Below are 19148 nucleotides of genomic sequence, written 5' to 3' on the forward strand. Positions count from 1 at the left end.
TTGCTGATCGTGAAGTTGATCAATCTGGTTTTTATATCGTTCTGTTTTAAAACTTACATATTAAATTTTACGTTGCGTTAAATTTCTTAAATTATCGAATCTTATAATATTTACATTGAATTTTTTTTTATAATCTATTGAATCTGTCCCTTTATATAATTAATCATATTAATAATTGGATAAACTTATTATTATTATTTTTTTATCCATGATATATATATTAGAACATCTTTTAAAAATATTTTAAAAATGTCATAATAGTAAAAGTTTCTTATTTACGGGTTCATTTTTCATGTATTTTCGTATTCGCAATAAATATTATTCGGAGTAAAAATTTGTAGTGTTTTTATTCGTGACTAGAAAATTTCGTATTTGTGGTCAAAATTTCAATTCTATATTCTATTATCTTTGTAATGGCGATGAATAAGCTTGACGAGTCTATGCCGTGAAATGTAAAATATAAAAAAATTACCAAATTTTTTAAAACCGCAATTTCTAATCAACTGTTTAATAATATTTAAATAATTTTTTGCAATTTTAATAACGTATTCTCGGAAAACGTAATTATATGTATATATATATTGAATATTATAGTGACGAATATTTAATTGTTAATTTGAAATAAAAGACTACCTTTTGTAGTAACATTTTTCGTAATTTTTAATTTTCTTGGGACTCATCCCCTATACTTTTTGCCGTACATTTTACATCATTCCTTTGAATATTCACGTTTTCTATATTCGTGGCATTTTGATGGAATCTCCCGCGAATAAGGAACTTTGACTGTATATACATATGATATATATGTGTGTGTAATTTATCTACTTTTATCGCGTATCAACGATCGATACTTCAGTATCGCTTAAACGATATATTATATATTAAAATGTGTTACTGAAGAAATATTACATATTAAGATATAAATTTTAAAAAGCTTCTGAACGATTTTTTGGCTGTGTATTCATATATAAGCCAAAAAAAGGCAAAGCTTATTATTGGAAAATATATGTATGTACATATATGTGTGCGTGGAATCGAAATTCTCCCATTTACCAGAATATATCGATAGAGTTATATGTCGGTATTGATATGCAGCACGAAGGATCTTCGTTTGCACGCCGTTGCCTGGTGAATCGCGCCGGCGCACAGGCGGCGGGCGCGCGATTGGTCAGCTGGCGCGTCCGATTGGTTGCCGGGGATTGTGTACATGACGACGGACCGACGTGAGTCGCAAGACGCGCCGCGCCGCGCCGCGCGACCATTCGTACGCAACACGCGACGCCGGCCGGTCGCGTCGAGAAGAGTCCGGGTTTTTCGTGCGAGCGCGAACACTCCCCGGTCAAAGTCGCGTCGCCTGTCACCGCATCGAACGAAATTTTTCTCGTCAAAATGTGATCGGATGACACATTCGGCGGCTTCTCGCTCGTTTCGCTCGGACGCTCACTCTCGGGAGAAATCTATCCGTCTCTCTCTCTCTCTCTCTCTCTCTCTCGTCTGTTCTTCTCTTCCGGAGGTAAAGGCATAAGAAACGCCGGCAGCGAATTTCGCGCTTCACAGAGGACTCGCGTCGACGGCGAACATGATATTTTCGTGAGGAGTTGAAGGTAAGCCTCGTAATTTTTTAAAATACCGTCTGAGAATTTGTCTGAAAAAATAATGAACGAAATAAAGAAAATCTATATAAATGTGTATATTTATTTTGCGATATTTCTATATCTCGAAGCGGGAATCGATCTTGCAATTGTTGAAAATCTCATCTTTATTTTGATTTATCATTTTTAATTGTCACAATCGATTGTTGAGAATTTTAAGTCATTCGTGCGCGATTTAGTAACATTAGTAAGTTGCAACATCATCTTAGAAAGAGAGATCCAATGGTACCAATTGCGATCAATCTCTTGTGTATGATTTAAACCTTGATTTTATTACGCACCATTTAAGTTCATAGAAATAAATCTTTTAATTGATCGGAAAGATTGAGATCGTTAAGCAAGTGGCTATGTCGTACTGGTTGTATCGATAAACAAAAACTCATCATTTAAAAGGTGCATCATTTACAATAGACAAAATTTACCACTGCATAAATACGGCGATTTAAGTCGTTGCGCGCGATAAAGCGCGCGAAATTTTATTACGCACGCGCGTTATGCACTTTTTATACACTTTCTATTTTTTATTTTTTTATTCTCCCGCTTAAACGCGCTGGGCTTTTTCATTCATGAGTCTAGAAAGTGCAACGAGATATGAATCGGTAGCATGCATTCTCTTGAATAGATTTAGAGATAATATATTAATGGAATTAGCACAAATATAGCTCAGTCGTTCAAAAATGTTGACAAATTAAATAAAAAACAATGTATGTAATAATTTATGTTATTACTTATCTGTCGAATGTAAATTAATTACTTTATCAGAAAAAAAGATCTTGCAATATTTTTCAATGAGAAGAGAAAAATGTATCAGAGTCTATAAATATTTTTAGTCGATTTGAACACAAAGTAAAAATAGCAAAACAAGTGTGTCAGTACATTTTTAAAAGAAAATTTTTATTTGTGCAACAATTCTGACGGTTAATCGATCACGCGCGTTTTTGAATAAAAAAAAACCTATGTACATAAAAATGGGTCAATTTTTTTCAATATAATTGAATAACTGCAATGTTTCTACAGATCAATCATTTATCTAAAAAAAATATTAACGTAACAAATAAAACAAACAACTATTCCGGCTTATTATTATTATTTATTTAACGATATATTTTGATGAGGTATATGTATGCTTTCTAAGTTAATGTGTAAATTCAACTTATTCTCTTTGATGAGAATTATATTACATGTATATTTTCTTTAATCTACTCAGGAACAATTTTAATTTGTTTAATAAAAAAAGAATAGAGGTATATATTATTTTGTACATTTATATCACGTAAAGAGCGTGAAATCGCTTCCGGGTGAGGAAAGTTTTCTAGCGTTTGCTCCATCGGAAAATGCAACTATACGGTCTCCACGGCCCATTGCATTGTCGCAATTCGCGTCGAGAGAAGGAGCGCACGTTTTTCTCATCGTAACATTAATCTCTCCATGCTTCCGGGCGATAGCCTCGATCGCGGTCTCGCGTTGCGAGTACGTTGCTATCACGTTTAGAATGGTATGAGTTTTTTGTTCATCGGTAACAAGCCTATCGATTTTTTTCTCCATATCGATTCCTTTATTCGTCGAAAGAAAAATATTTTTTATCGTTGATCATTAATATGCATTTCATTACAATAGAGTACTGTTTAATCGAACGTTTGTTTATTCGAAATAATGTATCCAAAAATAAAAATAAACAATATATAACAATATGAATAGAGTTTATATAAGTATAGTTTAGATGTATGTTACATATATGTATATATGTATACATGTATTATCGATAACACAACGCTAGAGTAGAAATGAACGCGAAATGAATAAGAAAGAAAAATATGTTTCTCTAAATACTTAAATTTTTTTCAGTTATTTTGAAGCGTTCCTTGCTTTCGAGAAATAGATTTTACAATTAGATAATATAAAACATTAAAAAAACAATTGAAATAATTACGTCAAAAAAGATGTGTGTTAGGAGTGCAAAACTAAATTAAAAAATTAAGTATAACAAAACTGTTAAATTATTATTACTATAATTTTTGTTTTATTAATAGATATTTTCTTTCACAAAACGTAATAAATAAATTGTCTAAATTTCAAAACATATAATTATTGTTTGATTATCTGACTATTTTGTCTCCGATTAGTTGATTAGTGATTGAGGTTTTTATTGTATTTCAGTAAATCAGTGAAAAATTTATCTATATGAAGAGATCTCAAAATAAATTGCTATTAGAAAATTAACATCGGAAATGAAACTTATGTAGAAACAGGAATACAAATAGCCAAATCAAACTACAGTCTACATTTTCTGTGTTTTAAGAATAATATTTATATAAATAATATATCAATAAATAGATAAATCTAATCCATAAATGACATAAAAATTAAATTTCTTTTTTATTATATATCAAATTACTGAAATATTTACGTTTAGATCGTGCGAATTGTAATCCATTTTAAAAACAGATTACTTCAATAATGTAAGCGATCGTAGATGTCCGCGTTACGCAAAACTAAAGCGTTGACCCTACGCTATGAAACCTACTTTATATAACGCATATGTACTGTGCGTTTGTTGAATGGATTACTTTTTTTAAAGAATATATGCTGATATTAGAAATTATGCTTTTTTTTAGTATCATCTACTAAAGAAATTCCTTGGAAGAAGCGGTCTTTCTATCAAACGTGATATTTCATCGAACGATAAAAATCTGGACATAACTTTATTATTCAATTATTGACACGATGGTCTATCAGATTTTACGCGCTGTTAGTTCGTAAGTGTTGAACTCTCTTTGTCGTCATGAAATTACCGTAGAAACACGCAAAGAAAATTCGAAGGGCCTCAACAAGGAAGCACTGTTTCGCACGTGTATGCGATCTCGAATCGATTGTCACGCTGTAATGATAAATTATAAGAGATTCTTGTGAGAGTTTTCGGAATTTTTAATATCGTAGTCGATTTGAACATACATGAAATCTCTTTTATCTTATATTTGAGAAGTTTGATTTCGCTTGCGTAAATTAATTTCTCTTTGAGACATACGTTTGAAAATAATTTACTCCCTTTACCGATATATATGCATATAAATAATGATTATTTACAGCATTACATGTATTATGAATTTTTATACACGCAATACGTATATACTTTTTCATTGATTTTAGTGTTATTTATTTTATAATTTTTTATTATTAGTTATTAATAAAATAATACATACATACATACACATCTTTATTACATACATACATGAAATAACATAATAAAAGGTTTTACTTTAAAAGAATAATGTAACTATTTAATTAAAATTTTATAATTCTAATTGCCACCATTTGTTCATATTGATTAAAATAACAAGTTATAGACAATGTTTCTGTACTGACAATGAGTACCCTTAGGAGACTAAGCTTCTGTTGCACATACATATTATTAGCAATATGTATAGTCTTTTATGTAAATCACATGCTATTCACTGATGAGAAATCAGGAATCACAGCGAATAAATTTACATTAAACTTGTATTTTATGATTATGCTGTCAAGGCTGAGACTTTATTCTATCTCATAGTCTGTAAAGAACCTTGGACAATATTAATTAATTATAGAATTGACAACTTTAATAATTATTATTTATAATGTATTAGATAAGTCTTATATGATACATCAGAAAATATATATATATATCGAGGATTAAAACTTTTATGATTTGTATAATTCTAAATATCTGAGACTGAACATTTTTTTTTTAAGTTGTGATTTTACGTATAATAAATTCTGTATAAAACGTAATATAATATATTCAAAGTTGATTTCGATATTATCGATACTAAAAAATATATTAGAATCAAGAAATAAAGATAATTGATCATTTAAGGTTTGATATATTACGTAATTAAAATATTTATCTACATTTTACATTATATATTTTATTACATAAAATTAATTAAAAAATTACGTATCATTATGTTTAAAATTAGAATCATAACATGTTTACAAATACAATTTATATGAATGTGTTTGACATTATATTGTATTTTAATTTAAATTAATTTTTTCAGATTACTTTTGTTTTTTATTTCTCAAAGACAATAATAAAAACTTGCAATGAATGCATCTTAATTTATCAAAAAACTTATGCCTTGAGAAAAATACAATATTTTTCCGTAAATGTTATATCCAGTTATTATATCGAACTATACGATAATAAGAGTTGATACAACTGTATTAATGTTTGCAATGTCGATCCTTTTCGAGATTTAAGAAAAGATTTAATGCTACAATTTCATAGAATTATGTCTAATTATTTGTAACTTCAGTGAATGTTTTAGTCTTCTATATCATGGCCTCTTACCAGAGTAAAACGTACTGTGTATAGTCTTCACGTTTAATGCAATTGAAAGTTTTAACTTTAAGGGCAGCAAGTATATAATCTGAAGTAGCATAATCGATATCATGGCCAAAGCGTATCATACTCTCTTTACATTATATCTCTTCTTCTCTGCTTATGCAGCAAAACTTCTCTATAAAATATAGTTTGATAGTTTATGGCCTACTTTGCCACGTCATTTACAATGTAAATCATGAGCATTTAAATATAATCATGCTTTGTAATTTTATAATTGCAATATATGCGATACATGCTTTATAGAATTTAAAATTTTATTTCATTTGTATTTATCAATTTGTAGTCGATTTCTTTTTCACGATGAAAGTATTTAATATTAAAAATTGCAAAACTTTTTTTAAAAAACTTTAACACATATTTTGTGAAATAAATAGCAAAACGCGTTATTATTTCATTAATTTTTATAAATGAATTTTGTTTCAACAGAAATTAGATTAGAGTCTTAATTACGACAGAGGATATTTTATATATTAAATTTAATATTGTGACAAAGAAAAAAGGATCTTTCAATATTCGCCGAATAAAATCTAAATTAATTTTTGTTAAATAATTGTACCGCTAATAAAATAATACGATGATTTCAAGGTTATACGGAGAATAGGGTGGGTTAATTGTACATGTTAGAAATTTCTATAAATCTTGCTTATATTTGGTAATTATGGTTGTAATTGCAAAATAAAGCGTTCAGTGAGTAATAGCGAGAGGAAGTTTGCATGGGTTTAAATAAAATAACTCGGGAACACTGGTGCTCTGTGTTTTGCACTTCCGAACTGCTTCGTCCGCGGCAAACTTTTCCTGAATTCGGCCGAGCGGCGCGGCGCCTATTTATATCGCGCCTGTTAAATTGCCTGCAGTATATCCGCTCAGCGACTCTTGCTATATAGACTTTGGTCGGCCGAATCATCGAATTAAAAAGGGCATATCCTTAGTGGTTGCACGGCGAAATCGATATTTCGAGCCGGCCTCGCTAATTGTCGAAATTATACCTCGAATTTGCGCTTAAACCTCTGCGTTATATTGATGTTAACGGGTGCAATCATCGTAAACCAAGTTGATTAACGCTAACGTTGGGAATTGGTTCGTTATTGTTGTTAATGCTGCCGTAATTAAATTTCGATAACGCTAAAAAAATAATTGCAGACAATGTGTCTGTAATTTTCTCACAGACACACCGTTCGAATTTTCCGATGAGTGTCTGAATTTTCATTCTCCTAGAAAATGACTGATGATTAAGAATTGTCTGCAATAACTTTCAACAAGATCTGATAATTCAGACAGAAATGTATTCGAATTCTTAGACAATTTTTCACAGTGAAGAATATCTGAGCAATGACATAAAGGATTATTTAAAAATAATGCGCTGAAAAAGTATCAATTTATAATAATTGACAGATTACATAATTATTGTAACAAATATAAAATATCATATATGAATAATATATTTAATCGATTCAATGGTTAGACAATTAATTGATCATCTTGGCAAGTCTAATGTCTCATTCCTATCAGAAAAAAATCTCTCTCTTCGACAATATATTGAATAATATTCAGGGGTTTTTTAGTTTTCTGTTGCGGAAAAAAAATTTTGACAAAAAAAAAAAAAAAAAAAAAAGAAAAAATTCGAGTGTCATGTCAGAAATGAATGTCCCAATGAATGTACGTGTGGGCGCGTAGATCGGTGATACAAAGTGCAGGCATACGCGCCAGGTGTAAATAAAACCCTCGGGTGTAACGTCGTTCGTGCATGACGACTAGCCCGGTCTTTTCTTCCCGTGGCATTGTCAGCTGGCCGGTATACCTACGTTTGTTGGCGTCCCTTTGTGCGCGACTCTCACCGCGGTTACCGAAGGCAAAGTGCGACGATGTCTCTCTATTTGCATAAGAATTCCGCTCGCGACCCGATAATGGAAAAAAATACGTTCGAGTCCAGGAAGAGAGGCATCTCTTCCTGAAGGACACGCTCCAGTTTTATTCCAGCGTTTTCGAGTGAAGCAATTTTAATCACTTTGGGAGCGATTAATGACGTCATAAATTCCGTCTTGGATTACTAAATATTGAGATGTGGATTATTAAATAAATTAATAAAATATTTCGAGTAATTTGATTGATAAGCAGGGCAAAAAATTTAACATTAAAATAATGTCAAATGGCATGTGTTTTATATTATTTATATTATTAATGTATTATTTATATTAATTAGATTCACAACTCATTTTCGATCAAACATGGCAAAGAATTTAATTACTCTCAGATCAATCAAATCTGCTTCATTCGAAAATATTATAAAAGAATCCAAACATGTTATTCTATTCAATTTTAACATTTTATGCGCGTATGATTGAGAAATAATGATTTCATCATTTTCAAATGATGACGAAAGAAAGACGTTTTTATTTTTACCATAAAAAAAGAGAGATGTGTATATTAAAAAAGTCGAAATAAATAGTTTTATAAAACATGATACTTTATATACTCTTCGATAATATAGTAAAATATTGCGTTTATCCTCGAGAAATATAAAAGAGAAATTAAAATGTTACAATTGTATAAGCTACTGTATTGGGATGAAATTAAATAGTCTGACGCACATCCTGTACGACAAATATCTATCCTTTAAAGATTTTACGCGCGTGTTACACGTTTAGGGCGAATACACACACATACATAATATACACACATACATAATCGGACCAACGTTAAAATTAGTATCGCTCGATGCACCAAGGCGCGTTCTGCAATATGCAACCGATAAGAGGTGATATCGAGCACGTTAACCGGATATGCTTAGAGTACACAGACGCTATGTGGGCATCTGTTTCCGTTTAAATCTCCGTTTAATCCTCCGATGCAAGTCTGTTTATATTTATCAGTTTGACGTATCGGTTCTGCTTTACTTTGTATTAAAGTTCTTCGTACAACGTTAATCTTCGTATATTTTATATCAGTCCCTATAAAGGCTACTGTTTCGTTACTGTGACCTCGCTCTTGCATTAGGCAGAAATTGAAACATAAATAACTTAATTATTGACAGCTATTTATGTGTCTTGGAATTTCACAAGGTCTTGAACTTGTGATTTCATGCAGAGTTTATTTTTCTCTTTACGAAAGGAGGGACTGAGTACATAAACGAATCGCGTTAAATTTTTATGCGACTTAAAAATTCGAGATTACTGTAAAAAATTATCTAAAAATTCAGACATTTTTGTTTCCAAATCTCAATTAAATTAATTTCAATTTTAGACAATCTGTCTTAATTATCGTTTTTTTGTCTGAAAGAAGTTTAGAAGAATTTAAAAATATTTTTGTCTGAATTTTCAGATCTGGGTGTTAAAGAAATTTCAGAAAATCTATCTTGATTATCAGAAATATTTTTTTAAAAGTTCAAAAGGATGAAAATTTTTACTAACATATTGTCAAAATTTTCAGACAGAACTTTCAAGAGTGTCTGAATTTTCAGACATTCTTCTGAACTTAAAAAAAAATGATTCTGACGATTAAGACAAATTATCTGAAATTATTTTCAGACACTTACAATTAGATCTGAAAATTAGCAGGCATTCTTCTAAAAATTCTGTTTATGAAAGGTCGGACAGTGTGTCTGTAAGACACTTTGTCTGCAGTTATTTTTTTATAGTGACTATAAAAAATTGCACAAGAATTCAGATACATTTTTGAATTTTCAGATTTCTGAAAAATTGCCTGAAAATTGAGGCACTCCTCTTTCGTCCGAAATTTTAGACAAAATTTTCAGAATTTTCATTTTTTTGGAACTTTCGGAAAAAAAACTCTGATAATTAAGACAGATTGTCTGAAATTATTTTTAGACATCGAGATTTGCTTTCTCGAAATTCAGACAAAAATCTAAATTCTTAGGCAATTGTTTACAGTGTTCAGAAACTTTGCAGTTACTTTTTACAGTGATATCCTAAAAGACTGGTGGTTTTCTCCTGGCGCGCGAGTAACGTCTCGTCCGGTTCCGCGGCGCGATTCTTTTCGGGGACCCGCCGTACAGATATAAATTTTCTGATTTATTTGTCTTGCTCGTGGCGAGAGGGGTGGGCGGCCAGAAATGTATATACAACGTAGAGAGATGTGCGCGCGACTGGCCATTATAGCGAACCGTATGAATTACGGCTACGTGCATGCCAGTGACGTGCAGTCATCGGCCCGATAGCCTCCGATAGCCCTTTGGCTTGGACCCTATACTTAGCGGATAATCGACGCGATATACTGCGCTTATTAGCGGGTATAATAAGCCACATGCCGAAGGCCCCGGAGGGCCTTCGAGATTCGTTCCGGCGACCGTTAAGTAGCCCGCCCTTCCTCCACTCCCTCCCACACGCAGTTCCCTTCATCAGTCTCCTTCTTCTCCGCAAAGTGCTCTGGCTACGTTTGCGAGAGAGTTTTGGAAAGAGAGCTGCGTGTGCAGTAATGGTAATTGGTCAATGACGTTACATTGACATTGTGAACGCGAATGAGTTTGTACTTGTGTGGATTCTGAAATTATCATTTCGGGAATCTCTCGAGAAGATTACACGAAAATTTTTTTACGAATGGGCTGCCCGAGAATTATGTGCAGTTACTCTGCCGAAAATTACGGATTTCTATTAAGAACAAATAAATTCCGAATTCATTGAAAGCGCGAATTCGTCGAACAGAGAGAAAATAGGATCGTTGATTAAAATGGATAATTAGAGGATGAATTTTTAAAATATGAGATGGATGACATTATTCACATATATTTCATGTTTTAATATTTAATATTTAGTTTATTAAATTTATTCACATTTTTTATATAGATAAAAATAATGTTTAAGTAATAAGATTCAATTAATTTAAAGTATTCAATAGAAAATCATGTTCGATAGAAAACTTTTAATAAAACAAGAATCGAGGAATTTTATTCTAGATATAAATTTGCAGCTATAAGTTTGTGGATTTCAAAACTCAAATATTGATAATTAATTTTATTAAAGTTTTTTTTAATTGTTTAAAAACGAATTCTCGAAACACGTTTCGTCTTTTTTCTTTCTAGATTTATCTATTATGTTTAACTATCGCATACTAAAGGAAAAGTTAATTTGATTCTTTTTTTTCCATATATATATATATATATATATATTGATAAAAAGATTTAAATCAATTCGCAAATAAAGAATGTATTAGTTAATTATATTTGTTGCTGTTTTTTTTATGATCTTTTCTGTCTCTCTAAAAACTATCCTACAAAAATATTACATTATTGGCGAATCAAGGGCACAAGAGTATATTTGCACTTACTTAAGCATATCTTTGATGAATATAATAAAAATGAATAAAAAAAAATGGAGATGCCGGGGATCGAACCCGGGGCCTTTCACATGCAAAGCGAACGCTCTACCACTGAGCTACATCCCCAAGACGAGAGTAGATTGTCTTGCGATCGTGACTACTTTTATTGCTCTTGGAGTAAGACCTAAAGTAAACAATTTCTGGCGATACATGAAAAATTCATCGATGTCTTCATATCTCGAACGCTATAAATTAATAGTAACACTTGTTGGCACTGTCATCAATTAATGCTATTTTATCATCATATTCAAGAGAGAAATAAAAAACAAAATTTTGCGAAGCTCCGGTTTTTCCTCGGCAGGTCCATGTAACTATTTATTGCCGGCAATTGCTTTAAATCTTTTCGAACAGTAAAAAACAGGTTCGATTATAGAGAGCGTATAAAGGATTACGGAGAACGGACTCGCGAAGGCCTTATACCGGGGCGGACCACGCTCTCGCATAATGCACCATTGTGTGTTTTTTCGATATAGCGGAACGCGGGCCGTATCGTTATATCATTTCCGAAGAATCTCGCAATAATGTGCGCGTCGCACAATAATTCCGAGAGGAGGGGGAGGAAGAGGAAGAGGAGGGTGACTCACGGTTTGCTCTTTCGTTCGTAGAGCGATCGAGTCGAACGGACGTGAGTTTGTCCGCGGGGCAAGTGTCTACAACCAGCTTTCCTCTTGTTTCTTCCTATATCTTGCTTGCTCTTGATTAGAGAGAGAGAGAGACTATATCGTAAACGTAGTTTGCAAAAAATTATTAAAAATTATTTTCGAAAAAAGTACAACTAAAAATTTTGGTATGAATATATGTTTATAAATAGGTTTCAAATAATAAATCAAAGTATACAGGGACTTGAAAGAGCAAATAACTATAATAAAATACAAATAAATAAATATATTCAAATTTAAAAACTAAAACAAACGCGAAATTTAATGTGCCGAAATATTATAAAATTATAAAATATCAAAATTACATAAAATCAAAATATAAATACGTAAAGAAAATTAAAGTCATAAATAGAAATAAAATAATTGCAAATATTGTACAAATAGGGCGATAAAAACGCAGATTATAACAAATCAATACAAACATAAAAATTTTGGATGTTGAATTTAATTAGGAATTCAATTAGATTTTTAGATAGATCAGAAGTGTAATGTATTATATTTTAAAAATATAATACAAATATAATATAATATAAAAATATACAATAATATTCAGAAAAGTTGGAAGAAAAATGTCGAGAGAGATCGCAAATTTTCGACTTTTGACATCTTGATAGTTTTGACAATTAAGGGAACATTAACTCCATCGAAAAATCCATAAAAAGTGATTGAATATATCTAAGACATTCTATATAAATTCGTTGCATAATTCATAGGAATTGCAAATTACCGTTTCACGGACTAGTGTTTTGGCAAGCGTTTCTTACGACAGTAAATTATCAAATTATAAGGCTCTATTGTAACAGCCTCTTTTACTTGCCATTTCGTTGTATACATACGAGTTAGATTCTTGATTTATATTACACGGTGCAACATTCATTCTCGCTTTCGCAAATAACTCCCATTGTCCGAGACTTTTATGTATTTGCGTATCCGGTATCGGCAAATAAATTCATTAGGCGGATAATATTACGTATTGTCGAAAGGTTGTAACTACGTGTGTACTATAGCTGAAGTGCCTACGATTAATTATCTTCTCGGCCCTCGATGCAACTTATAATGACGATCGGTGCGTAACGTCGGTGCGTAGCTGCGGGGTAAAAACGCACGGCGGCATATGGCGCGACACGTGCGACCAAATAACCAGGTTTACGTAAGACATGGGCGCCGACAGAATTTTTTATAAGAATCCCCTAAAACTGCCATTTATTCTTAGCCTGTTTTGGAAAATAAATTTTTATTGCAATTCTCTTTTATTTAGTTTAATTGATGAATGCGTAAAAATAGTGCGTATATTTAAAAAAAAAATGTAACATTAAAATAAAAAATTTCTTTCATTATATATGTATTACATATACCTTTATTTTTGTAGTAATTTAATTTTAATAGTATAAATTATTCATCAGGAATAATTGATACAACACACATTAAAAAGTTTAAAATTATCAATAATATGATAATTACTCGCATAGAAATTTTCCAAAATACAGCATAAATTGCTGTATCTAAAATCCTCAAATTTGTATGAAATAGATATTCGAATTTTTATAAGTTTTCAATTTAAAAAAATTATGATTTTTTGGGGGAAAATCTGATTAGATTCCAGAAATGTTTCTATTATATATATGTTAATCTGTCGCGTAATACGAATAAAATGATACTTTTTCTCGTCATTACCTTGCATATTCGACGCCCATGTTACGTGCACGCACACAATTACACACCGGCCGCACAATCATTTTAAGGGTATTCTAAAGTCTCACGGTCACAGAACGACCCTCAACGCAACTCAAGTCGCTTCTACGCAAAACTTTCTAACACGCGAATGTGCGTCCACGTGTATTCGCTGCAATGAATGGTTTCTGATTGACCGATCCAATTATTCCGATTTTATACCGGAAATAATTTTGATCATTGAGAAAAATTTGACATAAATGCGAAAATTCTGATCTGCGAAAATTTGTCTCTTAAGAACAGCACATAAATTCTTGGTAGAAAAAGAATAGATTCCTTTAAGACAATATCGATGCGAAAGCCTTTTAACATTAATTTCATTTTAAATAATAATTTAAAATTTTTACACAAGAATATATACAAGTATACATCACGGAATTTTGTTTAAAAAGATAATTTTGTTTTGTTTTTAAAAAAGGAGTCTTTAAATAAATTTAAACAAGGTTTAAATAAAGTTACATATATGTGAAGCAAATATTATTCTCTCAAGAATCGATAGTTAATTCTTGTCTCTGCGAGATCACTGGCCCATTCAACCATCTACGGAAATGGATACCGACACCGTGAACGATCTGTCTGTGATCGCTGATCCGACAAAAAAATGATCGACTTCGGGAAAACGGGCTTCTTCATCAGGCGAAGGCATCTCTTCGCCGGTCGTTTAACTCGTTCCGCGCGATAAATTGGACACCACTTGACGTAAAAAGAGACGGCATCCTTATAAACGTATATGAGAAGTAATTAACCATTAGTATAGTCGAGCGACCGATCGGCGCCTACAGCCTTCCATGATATACCGCCTTAACACTCTGCATGCTACCACTTTATTGATAATATTGCCGATAATATTGTCTGTATATTATTATAACGCACATCTTTTATTGCTTCAAAACGGGTTTTTATAAATCGATCTACTCGAATGTGATGCATTTTTTAGCAGCCTCTATCAATGCAAACCTTTTTCTTTTATCTTTAAACACTGTAAAAAATATAACTGCAGAAGAACAGAAGGTTTTTTACGCATTGTTTGAATTTTTAGAAGAGTGTCTAAATTTTCAGACATTTTTTTTTAAAAAAATGAAGACAATTATCTTAAATTATTTTCAAACACTCAGATCTCTGACAATTCAGACAAAAATGTGTCTGAATTTTTAGGCAATTTGTTACGGTAAACTTTTATTAAATACACATGTCAAATGACATTGCACAAGAGATTAAAAAGGGCGAGATAAGCAAAAGTATTTTTATTCCAAAGATGTTATAGATCGAATTGAATCTTGCAGGCAGAATTTTAATTTTAATTTTCTTCCTCCTCTCTGCTGCTTTCAATGATCTCGAACCTTAAACGAAGGAGGCCTTTTATTTCTGTTCCTGCTTTAAATAGAAAAAAAATAATTAGCGGGTCAGTATTGCCAATTTTTAATTATCGGCACTCGCGTTTTTCATAGCTACTCCAGTACGTAACTTTCCGGAGTTGCAGTCGGGCAAAAAAAGAGACTGAAAAGAAGAGTGACCCTGGCTTCCGGTTCGTTCTTCGCGTGCATTGCGAGTGACAATGGAATGTGTAAATTCGCATAGTGTTTATTTGAATGCCTCTCGAGCGAGCGGATCGCCATTAAAACCGTGATTATTCTTGATATTTCGTAATTATCCGTTTGTTGATGCACAATGTGACTTAGTAACATCATCACGTCATAAATGTATACGCGCGATACAGTGAAAGTGGAATACATTCCTTACCGTCGATATAGGGTGCTCAAGAATTGTCGCGAATTTCATTTATAGATTCTATAACAACTTACATATATTTCAACCTGGCTTTATCAAATTAAATTTGAAAGGTTTCTTTTTAATTTAGTAGAATTTTAATTATAGCTTTGATTATATCGATATAATTAATAATTTGTGACATGTAGTGGTCTTTCTCTTCTAATCGAATTTCTTTTTGAAAATAAATCTTTGAAAATGATTAAGAGAGGAAGATAGATAAATTAAAGAAATTAAAAAAAAAATAGTTTTTCTTCACTATTGTAATTAAATATTAATTTATCATAGTGACTACCAGTCGTGGTCATAATAATATGATATATATATATATATACAATGTGCGTACGATGCCTTCTTGCGTGAAAAAAAAGATTTGTAAGTTAGGCAAGCGGGGGGAAACGAAAAATATACCTGGCAAGCTGCAATCGCACGTAATGACTTTAATGATAGCTCATTGAATGTCTATCGCAGGAAACGCAGGTGGAAAAGGAGAAGCCTCGTCCTTCGGTCTTTTCCTTGTGTATACTTGAGTAAAATTGCGAGAGGATTGCATCGTGCGGTTCGCAGCAATTCTATAAATGCAATAAGACAAACGTGTCATACATGTATGTTCAGTGTATCTTATTATTTTTTTTTTTAAATCGGTAGAAATATCTGTATTGCATGATTGATATAAATTAGTATATTTATCTCTATATACAGTACAGATTTGCCTTTGTATTTTTATTGTCTATTTATGTATTTATCAGTACGGATTTTAATAATTATCTCTATAAAATTGGATTTATATTTTTGTAATATTAAACGTGAGACAAGATTAATATAATCAATAATTATATATATATATATACGCTATTTAATTTATTTAATTATATACTCTATAATAAATTTATATAAAACTGAAATAAAAATGTTTTTAATTCTGTATTATGATTTTTCAATATATTATTATATTGATCGAAAATTATTTATAGGAAAAAAAATCCGATAATATAAAATTGTTTCTAGTTCGTATATGCTGTTAATATTGGATTATATAGATAATTAGAAGAAAAATGTGAGTGCAAGAGGAAAGATGTGCATCTAAAGTAATAATTTTCAATGAGAAAGAGTGGAGAAATGTTAAAAATAGCCATTGTATCATGTTGACTCGTTGAGGAATGTGCTTTGATGTGACTGGTCGAAATATATGCGATATGTAAGCGAGCTTGCTCACGTAGACTATAAAATTAGTCCACATGCTTTGTCTATCCAATAGGCGCGTTTGTCCGAAGTCTACGGCATTTATCTCACGTCAATTTGAAGCTATGTAAAACACATAGCTATAACTCTCTCTCTTACCTCATATGTATATGTATAAAATAAATTGTAAGAAGATATAAATTGAATAGAATACAAGGAAATAACTCTCGTCAATTATCGAGTATGACTTTTGTATTAGATTTTTAACAGGATTTTTCATTTTATGATTTTCCATAGGATTTTTAATATTTTTGCATTATAATGGGATTTTTAATTTTAATATTTTGCATGAAATATTTTTAATATTTACTAATATTTTAATGTCAAGAAAATACATTATAAACTCAATATTTTTCATAGCAAGGAAAACAAAAGTTTTGACAAAGAGAAATGTTAAATGTCATCTTGTATTGTTTATTCATATCAGGCCCTATATATTACATTATTGATCAAAAGTTTGAAATTAATTTTGTAATATTATTTTTTCAACATATATTCGCACGTTAAATCAATCATCAAATAACTCGAGATATATTGTATCAATTAATAATCAATGTCAATAAATAATTGTTTTTATTTAAGCGAAATCTATCACATCTTTCGATTTTCTTTCGCACAAATCAAGTTCCATTTATTTATTCACATTTCATCATTGGAGGAAAGTCGCGATCTGGAATATCCTGTCCGTTTTTTTTTCGCGCACTGAAAGAAATCAAGCAAGCACGTTCTCACGGACATGTAAACCGCCGATTCGCAATAACGATCGTGAATAATGTATGCCACGGTGTAGGTATCCTTTGCTTATTAAAATTTTCATCGCGCACGAGACGATGACGGTGGCGGTACGTGCGTGTTGCGGAATCATGTGAGTATGATAAAAGTCGCGATTCTGCGATTTCAATTCTGAACGCGTCATGAAAATGCGCTTGTGAATCAGCGCGGAATTAATCGGATTGATTTCTAATACGGCCGTCGGCGGGATTATTAATCTAACGGGAATCTGCCCGCCGCGCTGATGACGCAATCAAAATAATCCCGATACTGCGCGCGGCGACGCCGCTAATTGTATTTATTAGTGAATGGGCTCTTTGTGTCATATCGACCACGCGCAAACGCATCCTTCGCGAATAGCGCTGCTCGTTGTCATCATCGAAACGCGAACGCGCGTTACAATGACGATTGAAAATGGAAATTTAACGAAGAAATAGACGCGTGATTGAAATTGAAGGCAAAATGCTTTTCACATATCCAATATAAAGGATTAATATTGACGAAAATAAATTATTTGTCATATATATATATATATGGATGCATACATGTTTGTAAGATCTTTATATATATACATATATATATATATATATATATATAAATTTTATATTTTTTACATATATTTTATGTACTTTTTAATATATCTTTATATATATCCTTTACAAAAAACCTGCGGTTCGATTAAGCAAAATTAAATGATTTTGATTTCTTTAATTAAACTATAGAGTTAGAAGAATAAATGTTTGATGTAGTTATAATACAATATATTACACATGTATATTATATAAATATTAATAATATATTATAATGAGAGAGAGAGAGAGAGAGAGAGAGAGAGAGAGAGAGAGAGAGAGAGAGAGAGAGAGAGAGAGAGAGAGAGAGAGAGAGAGAGAGAGAGAGAGAGAGATAACCATTAATAATAATATAATATATAATAAATAATAATATAATCATTATAATAAAAATATATAATTTTTTTACGTCATATAAGATATATATTTGATATGATTATTTTATATATATTTATATTTATATGATATAATTATTTAATTTCAAAATGATTACGAGAAAAGTATCGATTTTTACAAATATTCTATCGTAAATGTTAAATTGGATGAAGATGGATAGCGAGGAGGATGATTTTTTGTTTATTCTTTTTGATGAAACGGGGAGGCGTGTACGGCACGTGTAAGATTGCGGAAATCTTAGCGTATTTCTATAAGCATCCCACAGATGAATGAAGAATAAACGGGTGATCCCACGGGCGTCCTCGCCAATGACGTCACGACTCCAGCAGGGATCAATCGGAGAGTCAAGTCGCGATAATTGCGACAATCGTGTGGATGCTTTCCCCAACGAAGAGACGCTCGATTCGTATCTTCCCCTCTATATATATATATACAGAGCTTTATGTCCTTCTATTTTCTTTTCTCTTTCCCTTTCTTTCACGCAGTGATAGCAAACAATTTTAAGCTCTCTATTATAGCTTAAAATTGTTCGAGAAATACACGTGCAGATATTTTTGTAGAAACAATTATAGTTCGCTTTTCATACGCATGTTTCTAAGAAAAGGCATTAATCAAATACGCAATTATATCATATAATAACATAAAT

At 31.4% G+C, this 19148-nt stretch overlaps 1 protein-coding gene and 1 non-coding gene across 3 annotated transcripts in view; one reads left to right on the plus strand and one right to left on the minus strand.

Annotated features, from left to right (window-relative positions):
* Positions 1-1242: 1242 nt before the first annotated feature.
* The window catches only part of LOC140667788 (uncharacterized), a 29724-nt gene continuing 11818 nt past the window's right edge, over positions 1243-19148 (plus strand). The window contains exon 1 of one of the 2 annotated variants that reach the window (XM_072896043.1): positions 1243-1604. The gene's annotated coding sequence lies outside the window, so the exon portion shown is untranslated. The remainder of the gene's footprint in view (positions 1605-19148) is intronic. The other variant, XM_072896042.1, reaches the window with a different exon arrangement.
* Trnaa-ugc (transfer RNA alanine (anticodon UGC)) lies at positions 11362-11433 on the minus strand. The gene has a single exon. It is a non-coding gene; the product is annotated as a tRNA-Ala (tRNA).

The sequence above is a fragment of the Anoplolepis gracilipes genome, chromosome 7 (assembly GCF_047496725.1).
Source record: "Anoplolepis gracilipes chromosome 7, ASM4749672v1, whole genome shotgun sequence".
Taxonomy (NCBI): domain Eukaryota; kingdom Metazoa; phylum Arthropoda; class Insecta; order Hymenoptera; family Formicidae; genus Anoplolepis; species Anoplolepis gracilipes.